This window comes from Cnephaeus nilssonii (assembly GCF_951640355.1).
Source record: "Cnephaeus nilssonii genome assembly, chromosome: 14".
NCBI classification, from domain to species: Eukaryota; Metazoa; Chordata; class Mammalia; order Chiroptera; family Vespertilionidae; genus Cnephaeus; species Cnephaeus nilssonii.
Window position 1 is genome coordinate 66,673,644 of NC_137085.1, and position 15,301 is coordinate 66,688,944.

The 15,301-nt window shown below is 44.3% G+C and overlaps 1 protein-coding gene across 3 annotated transcripts in view; it reads right to left on the reverse strand.

Annotated features, from left to right (window-relative positions):
• The window catches only part of MOB3B (MOB kinase activator 3B), a 196,282-nt gene that overhangs the window by 133,207 nt on the left and 47,774 nt on the right, over nucleotides 1-15,301 (reverse strand). The window contains exon 2 of one of the 3 annotated variants that reach the window (XM_079789902.1): nucleotides 10,595-10,798. The exons of the other annotated variants lie outside the window; for them this stretch is intronic. The gene's annotated coding sequence lies outside the window, so the exon portion shown is untranslated. The remainder of the gene's footprint in view (nucleotides 1-10,594; nucleotides 10,799-15,301) is intronic. 3 annotated transcript variants of the gene reach the window in all.

Sequence of the window (15,301 nt, forward strand, 5' to 3'; positions counted from 1 at the left end):
AATGACTAAACAAAGAGACATCTGTCTGTGCCTTTATCCGGTGCCAGGTACTAAATTGGAGGAGGGGTACACAAGAGTTTTGAAATGGGAACAGGAAGTCTACCTGCCTTATTTTCCAACCCAGAGCCCCATCAGGACTCCTGCCTATAACTTATATTATAGGCGTATTAAATGGTTAGAACAATGCTTCTCAAATGTTAGTGTGGGATCTTGTTAAAATCCAGGTTCTGACCTAGTAGGTCAGAGATGGCACCTAAGAATCTGCATTTCTTTCTTTTTATTGTTTTGTTAATCCTCACCCCTTCACCTGAGGATATTTTTTCCACTGGTTTTTAGAGAGAATGGGAGGAAGAGAAAGAAAGAGGGGGGGGGGAGAGAGAGAGAGAGAGAGAGAGAGAGAGAGAGAGAGAGAGAGAGAGAGAGAGAGAGAGAAAGAAAGAAAGAAAGAAAGAAAGAAAGAAAGAAAGAAAGAAAAACATTGATGTGAGAAAGACACATCAATTGGTTGCCTCTGACACGTGCCCCAACCAGGGCCAGGGATCGAACCTGCAACCATGTCCACACCCTTGACCCAGAATTGAACCCGAGACCCTTCGGTGCACAGGCAGGCGTTCTAACCACTGAGCACACCAGCCAGGGCGGAATCTGCATTTCTAACAAGATCCCTGGTGGTGCCAAATCTACTGGTCCATGGATGATGTTTTAATTATCAAGGCCTGATCTGACTAAGGGATCTTATTAGAAATGCAGACTCTTGGGCCTCCTCCCAGACTTAGTAGGTCTAAGTCTGCATTTTAATAAAATCTAAGAAGTATATGCTTTGAGGAATACTGGGTTGAAGGGGTGCCTGACTGGCTGGGGAAAGAGATGATTAAATAAACTTTCATTTGGTGTTTTCTTGGCATCATAAACATAGTTTTCAGTTGAGTTTGCATATGTGTGTGTGAGAAAGAGAATGACCCAGAGACTCACTGTTTTGAATACAATGGCCTTGACAGATGGTGACAATGACCGGGTATTTTGATCTTGATTGATTTGGACAGCACAGCACCCTGAAGCTAGGAGATTCCCAGTGAATACCTTTTCATAAATACCAGATGGAAAGTGGCTGCTGATACTGCTGCTACAGCCTGGTGCAGAAAAGCTTCTTGCACTAAATAAAATGTAGTGTTGGCAGCAACAGTCATTATTCTCTGTCCTTGTTGTCTCCAGGAAGAAAAGAACAAGTCATAAGTTTTGCTCCCTGGGTAGAAACTATAAGCACATTCTATATTATTAATAGCACCCACTACAATGCTAGTTCTCAATAAACATGTAAAACCAATTGTTCTTTTAACCAATAAACTTTTACTCAAGGCCTTTTATGTGGCAGACATGGGGCTAAGGCAGAAAGAATACAGAGCAACTAAACACTTGGTCCCTTCCTTTGAAAAATCCACAATGTGATGTCTAGTTTTGAGGTTAGCCTATTGGGTTTTGCTTTTTAAGCTACAAAGTTAAAAGCACCAATATAAATAGTGATGCGATTCCTTCCCATTGCTACCCAGGTTAGAATGAAAAAAGATGATAAGGAATGAGGTCTTGTGGAAAGAGAAACATGGAAATCCAAATAAACAGCATAAAATTGACAGGAGCTCCATATGTTCTCCATATTTTCTGCTTAATAGATCAATTATAGCAATAAAACATGATGTGCACTATAAAAATATGCAGGGAGAAGTTAGCCGGGCTGTAAGGGAATGTTGACAAGGTAACTAAGCAACACTGGCAAGGAAAGTTCTTATTTTTCTTTTCCTATTGATGTAGTCTGCCTTATTTGTTTAAAAAAAAAATGAGAGTCCTTGCCAAGGATAAGGAAGAAATAAAACAAATCTCCCATTCAGTCCTGAGAGATCCATCTTCTCTAAAGAGACCTTGATGGCACAGAAGGGTGGGCAGGACAGAGAGGGAAGGGACTGACGCTGATATTAGCTGGGAAGAAAGAGGATCAATATTTCATCTGTCGGATGAAGGATTCCTCCTGGCAGGACCAGCTGGCAAGGCAACTCCCTACAGGAAGGCCATAAGAGAAATGCCCCAGAAGTACCCCACCTGAGGGAGCTACCATGTCATGGTCATTGCTGGGGCTCCAGGGGCTACGGTGGTGCCGGGTACGGAGCCAACTTCACTGAATGGTTGCTGAATGAATGAATGAAAGAATGATAGTGAATGAAGAACCCCTTGTATAAAAGTGAAACTGCGAAAGTGAAATGAAATTGGACCTCCTGTCTTTAGTTCTTTGGTGGCTCTATCTCAACCTGTAAGCCCAGCTGCTGGGCTCCTCTGAAGTGTCCCTTCCTGAAAGATCTAGACATCTGTCCAACATCTCTTTCAAATGGGTCATACCTCTCAACTGTTACCTAAAATGTCTATCTCTTCAAAATTGAAGAATGACTAGTCTGATTTCCCATCTTCCCACTATACTTTTCTCTTTATGGCTGGAACAGTCTGTAGAACCTTCTTCTCATACCCCAAATATTGAATAAAAATAGGTTTATATTTTAAAGTATGTGTGTGTGAATAAAATGAACATCTGACCTTCCCAGGATCCAGTAAAGGATTTGCCTACAATGGAATACTAATGCTGCTGTAAAAAAGAAAGAACTCTAAACATTCGAAAAACACCCTATTATTTCCAGATCTTTGGACTGGCTAGAAAATACTTTTGTGTTTAAAAAAAAGACACATGATTTGAGAACACAATACCTAAGGCAGGTGGGAGAATGAAGGGTGGGGAGGGCACTATAGATAAAGATAATGTAACAGTTTAAGTTAAAACAAATTAAGGCAGAAAAAAAGGTGTTTTTAGTTTTTCAAGCACAGGTATATACTAGCTAATGTACTATCATTCAGAACCTCTGTCTGATACATGGGAGAAAGGTCATTGTCAATTACAATTTCCTTCTTTCTCTTTGAGACAGGGTATGCCAATTCTTTCTCGGAAAAGTCTTGCTTTAAAGGAAAAATATTCAAATTCAAGGAAGTTAGTTCCTGTAACTGTCAACAGACTTATTTAATCTTAGCCACTCAAAGTGAATTTGAGTCTTGGGGTCTGGAAAATTTTACCCCTGGCACTATGGCAACTTATGTATGACATCTGGAACCACTGCAAGAGAGTACAGAATGGGCTAGAAGACTGAAAATATAGTTCTAATTTTCAAAAGGGTACTGTGTTAAGCTTGGGAGTGGTAGGTAAAATTGACGCCAACTGCAGGCAAGATTTGGAAGCAATATAGCCACGTAGCTGAGAACACAGCATCGGCGGGGTTGCTGTGAACATTCAAGAGGGTATCTGCAAAATGTCTGGAACGCAGTGGGCACTGAGTAATGTGGTTGCTGCCATCACCTTCATCATTATTACAATCATGTTAGGATGCACATTTTAATAGTCAGATTATTGAGATACCAAACAGCCACCTAGAATCTTAGAATGCTTAAAATTCTATTCAACTTAATTCCGTAACAGTGACAATAACTCACATTTATTTTGCTACTTACTTTAATTTTCATAACAACCAAATGAGTAGGCATTATTATTTTCCCCATTTTAGGGAAACTTGAGATACAGCATGATTAAAACTTTGTCTCAGGTAATAAAACCAGTAAGTAGTCAAGTTGACTCAAAAACTCTTAACCCCAATTAAGACTGCCTCTTTAGACTGTTGGGTAGTTCACACACACACACACACACACACACACACACACACACACACCAGGGGAACTTCTAGGGCACATCTGAGGGGGCTATGAAGGGGGTGGGAGAAGCACAGACCTAGCCCTAGCACACAGTCACATGCCACTCCCAAAGACACGTTTCTTGAACCTTTGTGATCTAGTCAGAAGACCTGGATTCAGGTCCTGGCAATAACTCTAACTGGCTATGTCTTCGAATAAGAAACCCTTCATGCACCTCAGTTTTAACTTCTTTAAAGGTAATGGTACTTATTTCTCAAGGTTATTGTGAAAATTTAAAGAGACATTGCCGGTGAAAGCACTTCATAAATGGAAAACCACTACATAGTTATTAACAGGGTGATGAGTAACAAATGAGACAACCACTTCTGACATGACACCAAGAAATGATATGAGTAATGAAAAACAATTCAATGCAAATGTGTGTTTATAAGCAAGAGATAGGGACGGGGAGCCCTGGATAGAAGAAAAGAGTAAAATCAACACGTCCTTCTTGCTTCATTTGGATGGACTTCTCATTCTCATGCAAAAGGAAATAATATTAATCCAAGTAATTTGGTGGTGGGTCAATATTCCTCTACATTTATAACCCACTTAGCTTAGCATTGTGAGGGGATTGCAACATTTTTTCAAGTAATAAAACCCACTGCAATATTATCTCATGCATTTTGATATGCCAGGGCAAACACTTTTTCGAATGAAGTATAAAAGTTCTTGTTTTAAACTTTAAAATGCTTTACATTTAATACAATGCCTCAGGTTATGACTCAGCAGGGGTCTCTGTGTTCAGATAACAGGAATAACTTTCTGATTAGTTATCCTGCTGGAGGATGAAGGCTGCACCCCAGAAACTTCAGGAGAGAAAAGACAACCATCTACCTGGGAGCTTTTCAATCTGCTGAGGTGAAAACAGATGGACAAAGAGGATAACACGGAGACAAATAATTAATGATGCTATCCTCTGTACGCTCCTGAACATGCCCACAACAACTACAAAAGAGGTTTGAAATAAAATAGAATCAAACAAGTAACTGTAATCGATACAGCCGCCTGGAGAACTGGAGAGAGCCCTGCCTTTTGAGTCCGGACTCTGCCCTTACCTAGTTACCCTCTGATCTCTTGTTTCAGATTCTTCCTTGGTTAAATGAAGGTGCTAACATGAATATCACAGTGTTTGGGGGATAAGTGGGATGACGTAAGTAAAGGTGGGCAAATATCAGTGCTATATTTATTAACCCCGATTTCTCGTGTATCAGGTTATCTCAGATTATTATCTAGCTTCATGGTCAATGGGGATCCCAACCAAACCTGGTCTGGTCTTTGCCTTCTTTCCCACAAGACCTGAACACATGACCCTCAAACTATATAAAAGCTTGGAAAGTTTTAGAGGACAACCCCATTCCTCACTCCTGGTTTTTATGAGGAAGAATTTTCCCTAAGTCCACGACCGGCTTTTCTCTGTCCTTTTACTAAGGCTGCCTCGGGGCAAGTGGAGGAACAAACTCATTTAGTTGGTAAATTTGAGAAGAACCAACTGGGCATGCTCAGCTGCAAGTCTTACCTCCTGAGAGGTGCCTGCCGGCAGGAGTGTGCAATTTGCTCTTCCCCAACTTTCTGAAGAGAGGAAGCCTGCTCTGTCCAGCACTGCATGGGAAACGGTGAGTAAACCTAGCCTTTAGATTTAGCACACGCACTTGGTTATGTCCTGCAGCCTGGCTTCTATACGATGATCTATACTATAGATTCTATAGGATGGTCTGTTTCTGCAGCTGCTTCAATCAGCTTCTCCCAGGCCATGGAGAGGAGAGTGGTATTGTTTCCTGGAGGCCCTTTCAGAGACCCCAATTCGAATCCGAGTTAGCCGCTTTTTAGAAGAGCTTCATTAAGACATCAGTTCAAGCATGACCTACTTATCTGCAGAAGTTCTCAGTCTACCTCCCAGGTACTCACAGTCTTCTCCAGAGCTTTCTCCGACAAGAGAGAGCCCAGTGACTGCCCAGCCACAGGCACAGAGTGAGGCTGCTCAGGGCAGAGGAGGCCTCATCTGTGAGGCCTTCAGAAACACTCCCAGCAGTCAGAGTGTTCGGCTTGACAGTCCCACGCTCTGCCAGTGGCTGCTGTCCAGGGCCAGTGCTCTCCGTGGGGAATCTAAACGCTTCCATCCAGAAAAGGCCCCTCCCTCACCCCGCCTCACTGTCTCCAACTTCTCCCTGGGTTAACTTCAAAGCTCTGCTCAAGTAAGGGGAGAGAGGAGGAGAAAGAAGGGAGGAAGAAGGAAGGGATGGCTGGTGCACATCTCTCACTCTGACACGGTGACCGCACACTGCGCTCCATTAGCCGGTGAGGCCGGATCGCACCCTAGATGTCACTGCAGCACTAACACTGAACCTAGGGCCCGGCTCGTGTTCTGTGGGAGAACTATGCATCTAAATCATTCCTGATCAAATACCGCACAGACACACAGTTCCTTCTCCAGCTGAGCGGGCCCAGCTCCTGGAATCATGATGAGACATAGTCGACAAAGAAACCTCGGGCAACAGAGACACCACGCAAAGAGCAACATCAGCCCCTGACAGGTGCTTCCCGGGGCAGTCCAAGCAGCTCACACGTTTTCGTTTCCCGGCATTCACTGAAAAGGCGGCTCCTTTAGAAGCAAGCCCAGCTTTCAAAGAACGTTTAAAAATTCGTGATAGATCTTTGGAACATCTTTGCATGGTGCTCTAAAGACCTCTCCATGTGTGTGCTTTTTTGTTTTTAAAGAATAAGTTTTAAAAATATGCCTCAAAGGAAAAATAATGGGTTAGAAAGGAGGTCATTCAGCTTGGGGAACTTTTTCCCTCTAATAAGAGAAGAAATGTATTACATCACCTCCACCTCCTTTTCCGCAAACGCTATGTCTGTGAGTTTGTTGCCCATCCCCAAGCTCTTGCCTCTGTTGCATCCCCCTCGTCCCCTTGGCACCCCTTCACACTGGGTGTCAGCAGCCGCCAAGGCCCCTATCCCGTGCCCTCAGTCACCCTGCACAACACCATGTCATGAAATTCATTTTCCTCCAGCCACCACCCTGCTACCCACCCTCATGTGGCTGTGGGGAGGCCTAGAGAGAGGTCACACCTGATAGCATTTTACAGCAAGAAGAACCCTGGAAAAGCACTCAATTCAATCCAACCTCTCAATGTACAAAAACAGAAGCAGCCACATCTGAGCAGCCCAGAAAAGTGAGGCGAGGCCCACAGCAGATTGGAGCTGATGACCTCGGTGCCTGTGTTCCCTCCATAAACCTCTTAAATGCTTAAGCAAGATTGACACCTACCTGCCCTGCAAAGTGCCCTCCACTTAACTATCACTTTCAACACAAACCATATACATGTTGTTGTTGTTGTTGTTTGGTCTAAAGGAAGCTATTCTATTTTTATGTTAAACCTTTCATTTTTGTTTTTATTTTATTGTCTAAAGTTTTACATATGTCTCCTTTTTCCCCAATTGACCCCCTCCCCCAACCCTTCCCAGCCCGGGCACGTCTCCACCGCCCCAGTGTCTGTGTCCATTGGTTATGCTAATATGAATGCGTATAAGTCCTTTGGTTGCTTTCTAACTCCCCCACCTCCCCTACCATTTGTCTCTAGATCCATCTATTCTTGTTCATCAAATTATGTTGATCATTATATCCCACATATGTGTGAGATCATGTGATATTTATCTCTCTCCGACTGGCTTATTTCGCTTAGCATAATGCTCTCCAGTTCCATCCATGCTGTTGCAAATGGTAAAAGTTCCTTCTTTTTAATAGCGGCATAGTATTCCATTGTGTAGATGTACCACAGTTTTTTAATCCACTCATCTGCTGATGGGCACTTAGGCTGTTTCCAAATCTTAGCTATGGTAAATTGTGCTGCTATGAACATAGGGGTGCATATATCCTTTCTGATTGGTGTTTCTAGTTTCTTCGGATATATTCCCAGGAGTGGGATTACTAGGTCAAATGGGAGTTCCATTTTCAGTTTTTTGAGGAAACTCCATACTGTTCTCCACAGTGGCTGCACCAGTCTGCATTCCCACCAGCAGTGCAAGAGGGTTCCTTTTTCTCCATGTCCTTGCCAGCAGTTGTCCTTTGCTGATGTGTTGATGATAGTCATTCTGACAGGTGTGAGATGGTATCTCATTGTTGTTTTGATTTGAATCTCTCTGATGATTAGTGACTTTGAGCATTTTTTCACGTGTCTCTGGGCCTTCTGTATGTCCTCTTTCGAAAAGTGTCTATTTAGATCCTTTACCCATTTTTTTATTGGATCGTTTATCTTCCTTTTGTAAAGTTGTATGAGTTCTCTGTAAATTTTGGAGATTAAACCCTTATCGGAAATATCATTGGCAAATATGTTCTCCCATGCAGTGGGCTTTCTTGTTGTCTTGTTGATGGTTTCTTTTGCTGTGCAGAAGCTTTTTATTTTGATGCAGACCCATTTGTTTATTTTCTCTTTAGTCTCCATTGCCCTAGGGCAGTGATGAGCAACCTTTTGAGCTTGGTGTGTCAAACTTCGCCAAAAAACTGAGCATAACTCGGGTAGTGTGTCACTTTGAGGAAAAAAACATTATTTCGCAAATGTTTCATCCTCAGGAGCAGCAAATGTTTCATCCTCGGCATGCGGCCGCCTCAGCGGCCGCGTGTCATCAGAAATGGCTACGCGTGTCAGTGCTGACACACGTGTCATAGGTTCGCCATCACTGCCCTTGGGGCTGTGTCTGTAAAGATATTGCTACGACATATGTCCGCTATTTTGCTGCCTATGGAGTCTTGTAGGATTTTTATGGTTTCCTGTCTTACATTCAAGTCCTTTAGCCATTTTGAGTTTGTTTTTGTGTATGGTGTAAGTTGGTGGTCTAGTTTACAGCCAACATCATACTCAATGGCCAAAAACTAAACTCATTTTCCCTAAGAACAGGAACAAGACAAGGATGACCACTTTCACCACTCCTGTTCGATATAGTACTGGAAGTGCTAGCCATAGTGATCAGACAAGCAGAGGATATAAAAGGCATCCAAATTGGAAAAGAAGAAGTAAAACTGTCCTTATTAGCAGATGACATGATACTATATGTAGAAAACTCCAAAGACTCCATCAAAAAACTACTAGACCTAATAAATGAATTTGGCAATGTAGCAGGATACAAAATTCACACCCAGAAATCTATGGCCTTTTTATACACCAATAATGAACCCACAGAAAGAGAGACTGAAAAAACAATCCCATTTACCATAGCACCAAAAAAATTAAGATACCTAGGAATAAACTTAACTAAGGACGTAAAAGACCTATACTCAGAAAACTTCAGGACATTGAAAAAAGAGATAGAGGAAGACACAAACAAATGGAAGAACATACCATGTTCATGGATTGGTAGAATCAACATCATTAAAATGTCCATACCACCCAAAGCAATTTAAAGATTCAATGCAATCCTCATTAAAATACCAATGGCATATTTCAAAGATCTAGAACAAACTCTTCAAAAATTCATCTGGAATAAAAAAAGACCCCAAATAGCCACTGCAATCCTGAGAAAGAAGAACAAAGTTGGAGGGATCACATTATCAGGTATCAAGCTATATTACCAAGCCACGGTTCTCAAAACTGCCTGGTACTGGCACAAGAACAGACTTATAGACCAATGGAACAGAACAGAGAACCCAGAAATCGACCCAAGCCGTTATGCTCAATTAATATTTGACAAAGGAGGAAAGAGCATATAATGGAGTCAAAACACTCTCTTTAATAAATGGTGCTGGGAAATTTGGACAGATACATATAGTTTTTTTTTCATCCCCTGGGTGGTTTTTAAGCCTTTTTAAAAATATAAGCAACATAACCTTTTTCTTTTCCACCCCAATGAAGTCTTATGCAGGATTCAATTCTATAAAAATTGATAAAATTCTCTCTTCTGTGCTCGAAGGAGGCAGGATTCTCACCCTTAGGCTACCCCCTCCCAACAGCCACTGAGACCCCTCTGAGGACCTTCAGCCATGGCTCTACCCATCAGACAGCTCTACCCATCAGATTCCCAATGCCCACTGCACTGGCCCCTTCCTCACTCACCACCTGCCACCAGCCTTCAGCCTTCAAGGTCTGGAGAGGGGTCACCACCTCCAAGCAGCCTCTCCTGACCTTTGCTCCAAAGCTCTGAATAGGTAGCCTTTCCTCTGCTCCCAAACAGTCGGAATCACGCGTTATTCTCTTGCTTCACCCCACCTTCGGGCCCATTTATAATGAGGGCTCACCCACCCAACTGGCAGCCCCCAAATATCCATGGAAGCAGCTTCAAACACTGCGACTGCCCCCCTGGTGAAGGTTCAGCCTGCCCCTTCCCCATCTGGCTCTGTTTCTGCTCAGTCTGAGCCCTTGCCTCTTTACAAGCCCATGGATGGGGTTTGGCCTTCTCTTCCTGAGTTCTGCACTCTTCCCCCAGGGCTGGCTCTCACTTTTCTCTTTCATTTTTCTCCTCTTGAGCTCTGGAATCTCTGCTAGAAGGGGCTGGCAGCGGAAGAGGAAATATGACCCCTCCTCACCCTGAAACATCTGTCTACAGACCAATGTTCAAGCCGGCCCTGCACCTGCCTCAGCAACGACAGGAAAACCGAGGTTGCCCCCTCGGGTCCCACCCTCTGAAGACAGGTAGGTGAGTGACTCGGATGCACTCTAACCTTTAAAAACTCCCTGAAATGGGAGTTTCGTATGCCAGGCCTGGCATATCCAGGGGCCACAGTCGTTCCTGAGGAGGACGGGCAGATAGAAACACAGTCCTCGGAAGAGTTGAATTTCCAGCAGAAAGAATGAGCGAAAAGTCCTCAGGGAAAAAGAAGACAAACCTGAGTCACACTGGAGATCGAAGACGGCCTTCCCCTCACGGGTCTACCTGCCACGCCACCGATGGGGAGTCTGGCTCGCTCGCCACCTGCTGCCTTGGGTGCCTGTGGGCCGTGTTGTCAGACTGGTGGCTGAGTGGGTCTGAGATCAGGCTGCCTGGGTGTGACTCCCGGGTCTATCACTTTCAGAGCTGCCGTCTCTTGAGCCTATCATGTAACATCGTGAAACTTTAGTTTCCTCTTTTATAAAACGGAGATAGTAAAGTGACCTATCTTGTAGTGTTGTGAGAATTAAATGACATTATCCAAATAAAACATTTGACACAGCCCCAGGTACAAGGTAAGTGTGTAATAAGTACTAGCTTTTCATTCTCATCATTTACATAATGCTTTCTTTTATATGTGTACTACAGGTACGAATTCATGCACCAGTGGGGTCCCTTGGCCTGGCCTACGGGATCGGGCTGAAACTGGCTCTCCAACATTCCCACTCCCCCCCGCCCCCGAGAGGTCCCAGATTGCAAGAGGGTGCAGGCCAGGCCGAAGGACCCCACTGGTGCACGATTGGGGCCTTGGAGCTAGCAGCAGGCTAACCTACCGGTCAGAGTGTCTTCCCCCTGGTGGTCAATGCATGTCATAGCGACTGGTCAACTGTCTGCCCCCCTGGTGGTCAGTGCAAGTCAAAGCGAATGGTTGAGCAGCCTTAGCATATCATTAGCATATTACGCTTTGATTGGTTGAACAGACAACTGGGCACTTAGCATATTAGGCTTTTATTATACAGGCTATCTCCTTCTGGACAGGGGACTCCATAGGATTTCTACCTTCTCGCCCTTATAAAAATACTCTTAATTAATTCTGCCTCACAGGATTGTGGGGATGATAGAATAAGACAGTAGGCAAACAAACAAAACAGAAACAAGCTCATAGATACAGGGAACAAACTGATGGTTGCCAGATGGAAGGAGGATTGGAGAATGGGTGGAAAAGGTGAGGGGTATTAAGGAAGTACAAAATGACAGGTACAAAAATAGTCATGGGGATGTAAAGTACAGCATAGGGAATAGGGTCAATAATCCTATATAATAAAAGGGTAATATGCAAATTGACCAAACGGCAGAATGACCAGAATGCCCGCAGACCCTCCCCTCGGCCAGCCCCACCTCTGAGTGGGCCCACCTACCCTAATCAGGGGCGGGGCATGGGCCAGCTGGACCCCACCAGTGTATGAATTCGTGCACCGGGCCTCTACTGTTGTAATAAGTATGTATGGTGTTAGATGGTACTAGATGTATCAGAATGATCACATCATACAGTATTAAACATCTAGTCACCATGTTATACACCTGAAACTGATATAATATTGTGTGTCAACTGTAACTGGAGAATAAATAAATTAATTAATTTAAAAAAAGACGGCAGGTGAAAAAGGTCAGCAGGGGTCTGGCACACTATAGGCACTCAGTAAGAGCAGCGGTTATTGAAGAGGCTGGCCCACCTGGGTCACACCCTGAGCCTTCCCTCCCCAGGCCTCCCTCCAGCCACTGGGCAGAGGAGCCCTTCAGAAAACCAGGGCCAGGTTGAGAAGGCTCCTCAAGGAACCACACGGAGCCGCTGGCCACAAATCCCGTGTGTATTGGACATTTATACTTATTATTTTATGATGGGAATTCAAGCTTCCTCACAGCAGTGCCAGAAAAACTCATCCTGGGTCCAGGGGTGCGTCTTTAATACCAACTATCTCAATTCGGATTTTGTTACGTAACCACCATGTGTAGACTTGCCAAAAATGTTAAAAATAGACGGCAATAAAAAAATCAAAGAGAAAATCTTCTCCTAGTTTCTAGACCGACTTGCATGGAAACAGTGACCCCACAAAGGCATGACGGGTGTCAATTTTTCATTCGCTTAGGGGAGTGGTTTTTGTGTTTCCTGTTGTTTTCTTTGGGTCGTTTTATTTATTATTCCCACACTATTCTTTAATGACAAGTGAGGGTGCCACCACTCTTCTTAAAAACAATAAAAGCTACAGGGGAGGAAAATAAGGCTTTGCAAGCCTCCAAAGGCTGGGGATTTGCCCAGAGAAGTGTGCTGCTCAAGCACAGCGTGGCAACAACTGCCCCCGGGCCTGGGCCGAGCCAAGCCCCTGCGGTGAGGACTTGCTTTATTTTTGGTCCAAGCACAGAGTCCAGGAAGCCACATCTACTGACTTCTTTTTCATTTAAGATTACACATTCATCAATGAGCCTGGTTGAGAAAGCCTCCATTAGAGAGTTTCTCTCTTTGTTCCAAGAAAGAATAGGAAAAACAGAAACACAGACACCATTCCTAGGAAAACAGCACCCGCCCAGCAAGAGACCAAAACAGGTGTGTGCTACCTCCTACCCTTTCTTTAAATTGCATTTTATCCTCCCCCCCACCCCTCCCCTGTCCCTCCCCCCCCCCCCTCGACACACACAAAGCAAGCAGCTCCCCAGGCTGAGATAGTGTTTGGTTTTATATAAGTGCCAGATGACTCAAATTCCTTTTAGAAGAAGGAGGTGTAGGAATCTATAAAAATGCTGATAAGCATTTAACCACAAACACGCTGACAACTACACATGGTGGTTACATAACAAAATCCGAAATGAGATAGTTTGTATTAAAGACTCACCCCTGGACCCAGGATGAGTGCTTCCATCAACTTTAGTTAATTTTAAAAAAGGTCAAAGTCTTCATATAGTTGAAGAAGGAAAAATACAAAGTTCCACAAAGACAAGTAGGACTGCCATACTAAGAAAAAAAAAAAGAAAAAACCCATCTGAGTCACTTCAGCACATCTCAAAGGCAGACCTTCACTTAATGGATCAAGATACACCGTTTGCAAATATTTATATTTTAAATCATAAGATGGCTGTTCCCAGACTGTAGAAATTGAGAGTGATTACACAATGAGCTGGTGCTCATTTGATCTCCCCTAATTTGCCATAACCCCGCGTGGCTTCTAGAAAAAGACAAAACCTGACAGACCACGGCAGGATGGCCAAGGAGCCCTGATTTATTTCAGCTTTGAAAGGCCACTGCACCAGGATTTTCATTTCTGCCCAGAATGCAATCCACACGCCTGGCCTCGAGGTCCTGAATCAAATACACGTTTTTCTCATCTAGCAGAGGGATCTTGTGAGCTGTGAGCACAACCTGCCCAGGTGCCTGGGGGAGAGAGGAAGGGGAGGACGGGGTCGCGCTGGGACATGGAGTCACTCCTTGTTGTGCCTGTGGCACCAGACTTGGCTAGCTCGCAGAAGGGCCCAGACAGGAAGAAGGCAGGGCCTTGGCCTTCAAGATGTCCAGTAAGAGAAGTTTGGCATCACAAGCCGAGAAGAATCTCCTGCCCAGAGAGCTAGGTCCCTAAACTGATCCAAAGCAAGGAGGGCCTCACGGCTTCTGGGGGCAATACAGGGACCTGCAGATGGACCGTGGGACACAGTGTGTGTGTGTGTGGGGGGGGGGGGGAATTCTAGTCTTTTCTCCACCCAGGGGCCTAGCCACAAACAGGGAAAGTCCATAATGGACCCCATGAAGATGTTCCCTCAAGGTCATCAGAGGTCATGCGCCCTCCCCAGCTCACAGGAGTTCATTTGGGAAGCTGCCCAGAGAGTCTAAGCTTTCACCTGGGGCACCTCACCTGAGAGCAGCCATACGCACTTGAAACACTGATTGTTTCATTTTTATAACAGCCTGGGTTTAGGGTGTATTTGACTTTATAGAGCTACCTCAAATTGTGTGGGAAGGAGATAAAGCAATTCTGATAATAACTTGCATTTCTTCCAACCATATCTCTGTAAACATAGTGAGACCTTTTGCCCTAGCTGGTTTGGCTCAGTGCATAGTGAGACCTTTTAAGTACAGGTGCTTTCTGACTAATGATGAAATACATGTACACCTCATCATTCCATGGCCTGCCAATATCTCCTGGGGACTGAGGCTTAGAAGAAACGATTCAAGTGGAATTCCCCCAGACCTTACCAGCCCAGCCTGCCTCTCCCCATCTGTTACCTTGCCATCCCTCTCACGGAGGCTGACTGGCTAAACCTCACCTCAGCCAGCAAACAAGTGCAGGCCAAGACATCTCAAATGGCACAACCCAGGTCAGCAGACCCTAAACTAATTGCCATGATGGCATGTGCCTGCTGGTTAGAATCTTCCTATCATTTCTGTTATGAGACACGCAGCTGTTTCCCATTCTGGGAAGTTTTGAAGGGGCAAGGAAAGGGAAGACAGGAAGGAAAGGGATCTTCATGGACAAAACCTGGCAAAGGTTCATTGAGGATCTACAAGCTTCCCAAATAAAGCACACCCCACCTAACCCAGTCTCTCTCTCCCCCATAACCCTGCTTTAAAGTTCTTCCTAGCTCCATCTGGTTTTACTGTGTTTTTCTTATTTTTACAAAGCCATGATCTACAGATCTGGCCCCTGGATACCTCTTTCTCTACAGTTCTTCCTGTCATTTATCTACCCACATCGGGCTCCTTGATGTTTCCATAACACACCAAGTTCACTATCATTTGAGGGGTCTATTAGTTTGCTAGGGCTGCCATAACAAGGTAACACAAGCTGTGTGGCTTGAATAACAGAAATTTATTGTCTCAGAGTTTTGAAGGTTAGAAGTCTGAAATGGAGTTGTTGGTAGGGTAGTTGGGTTCTTTTGAAGGCTCTATAAAAGGATCTGT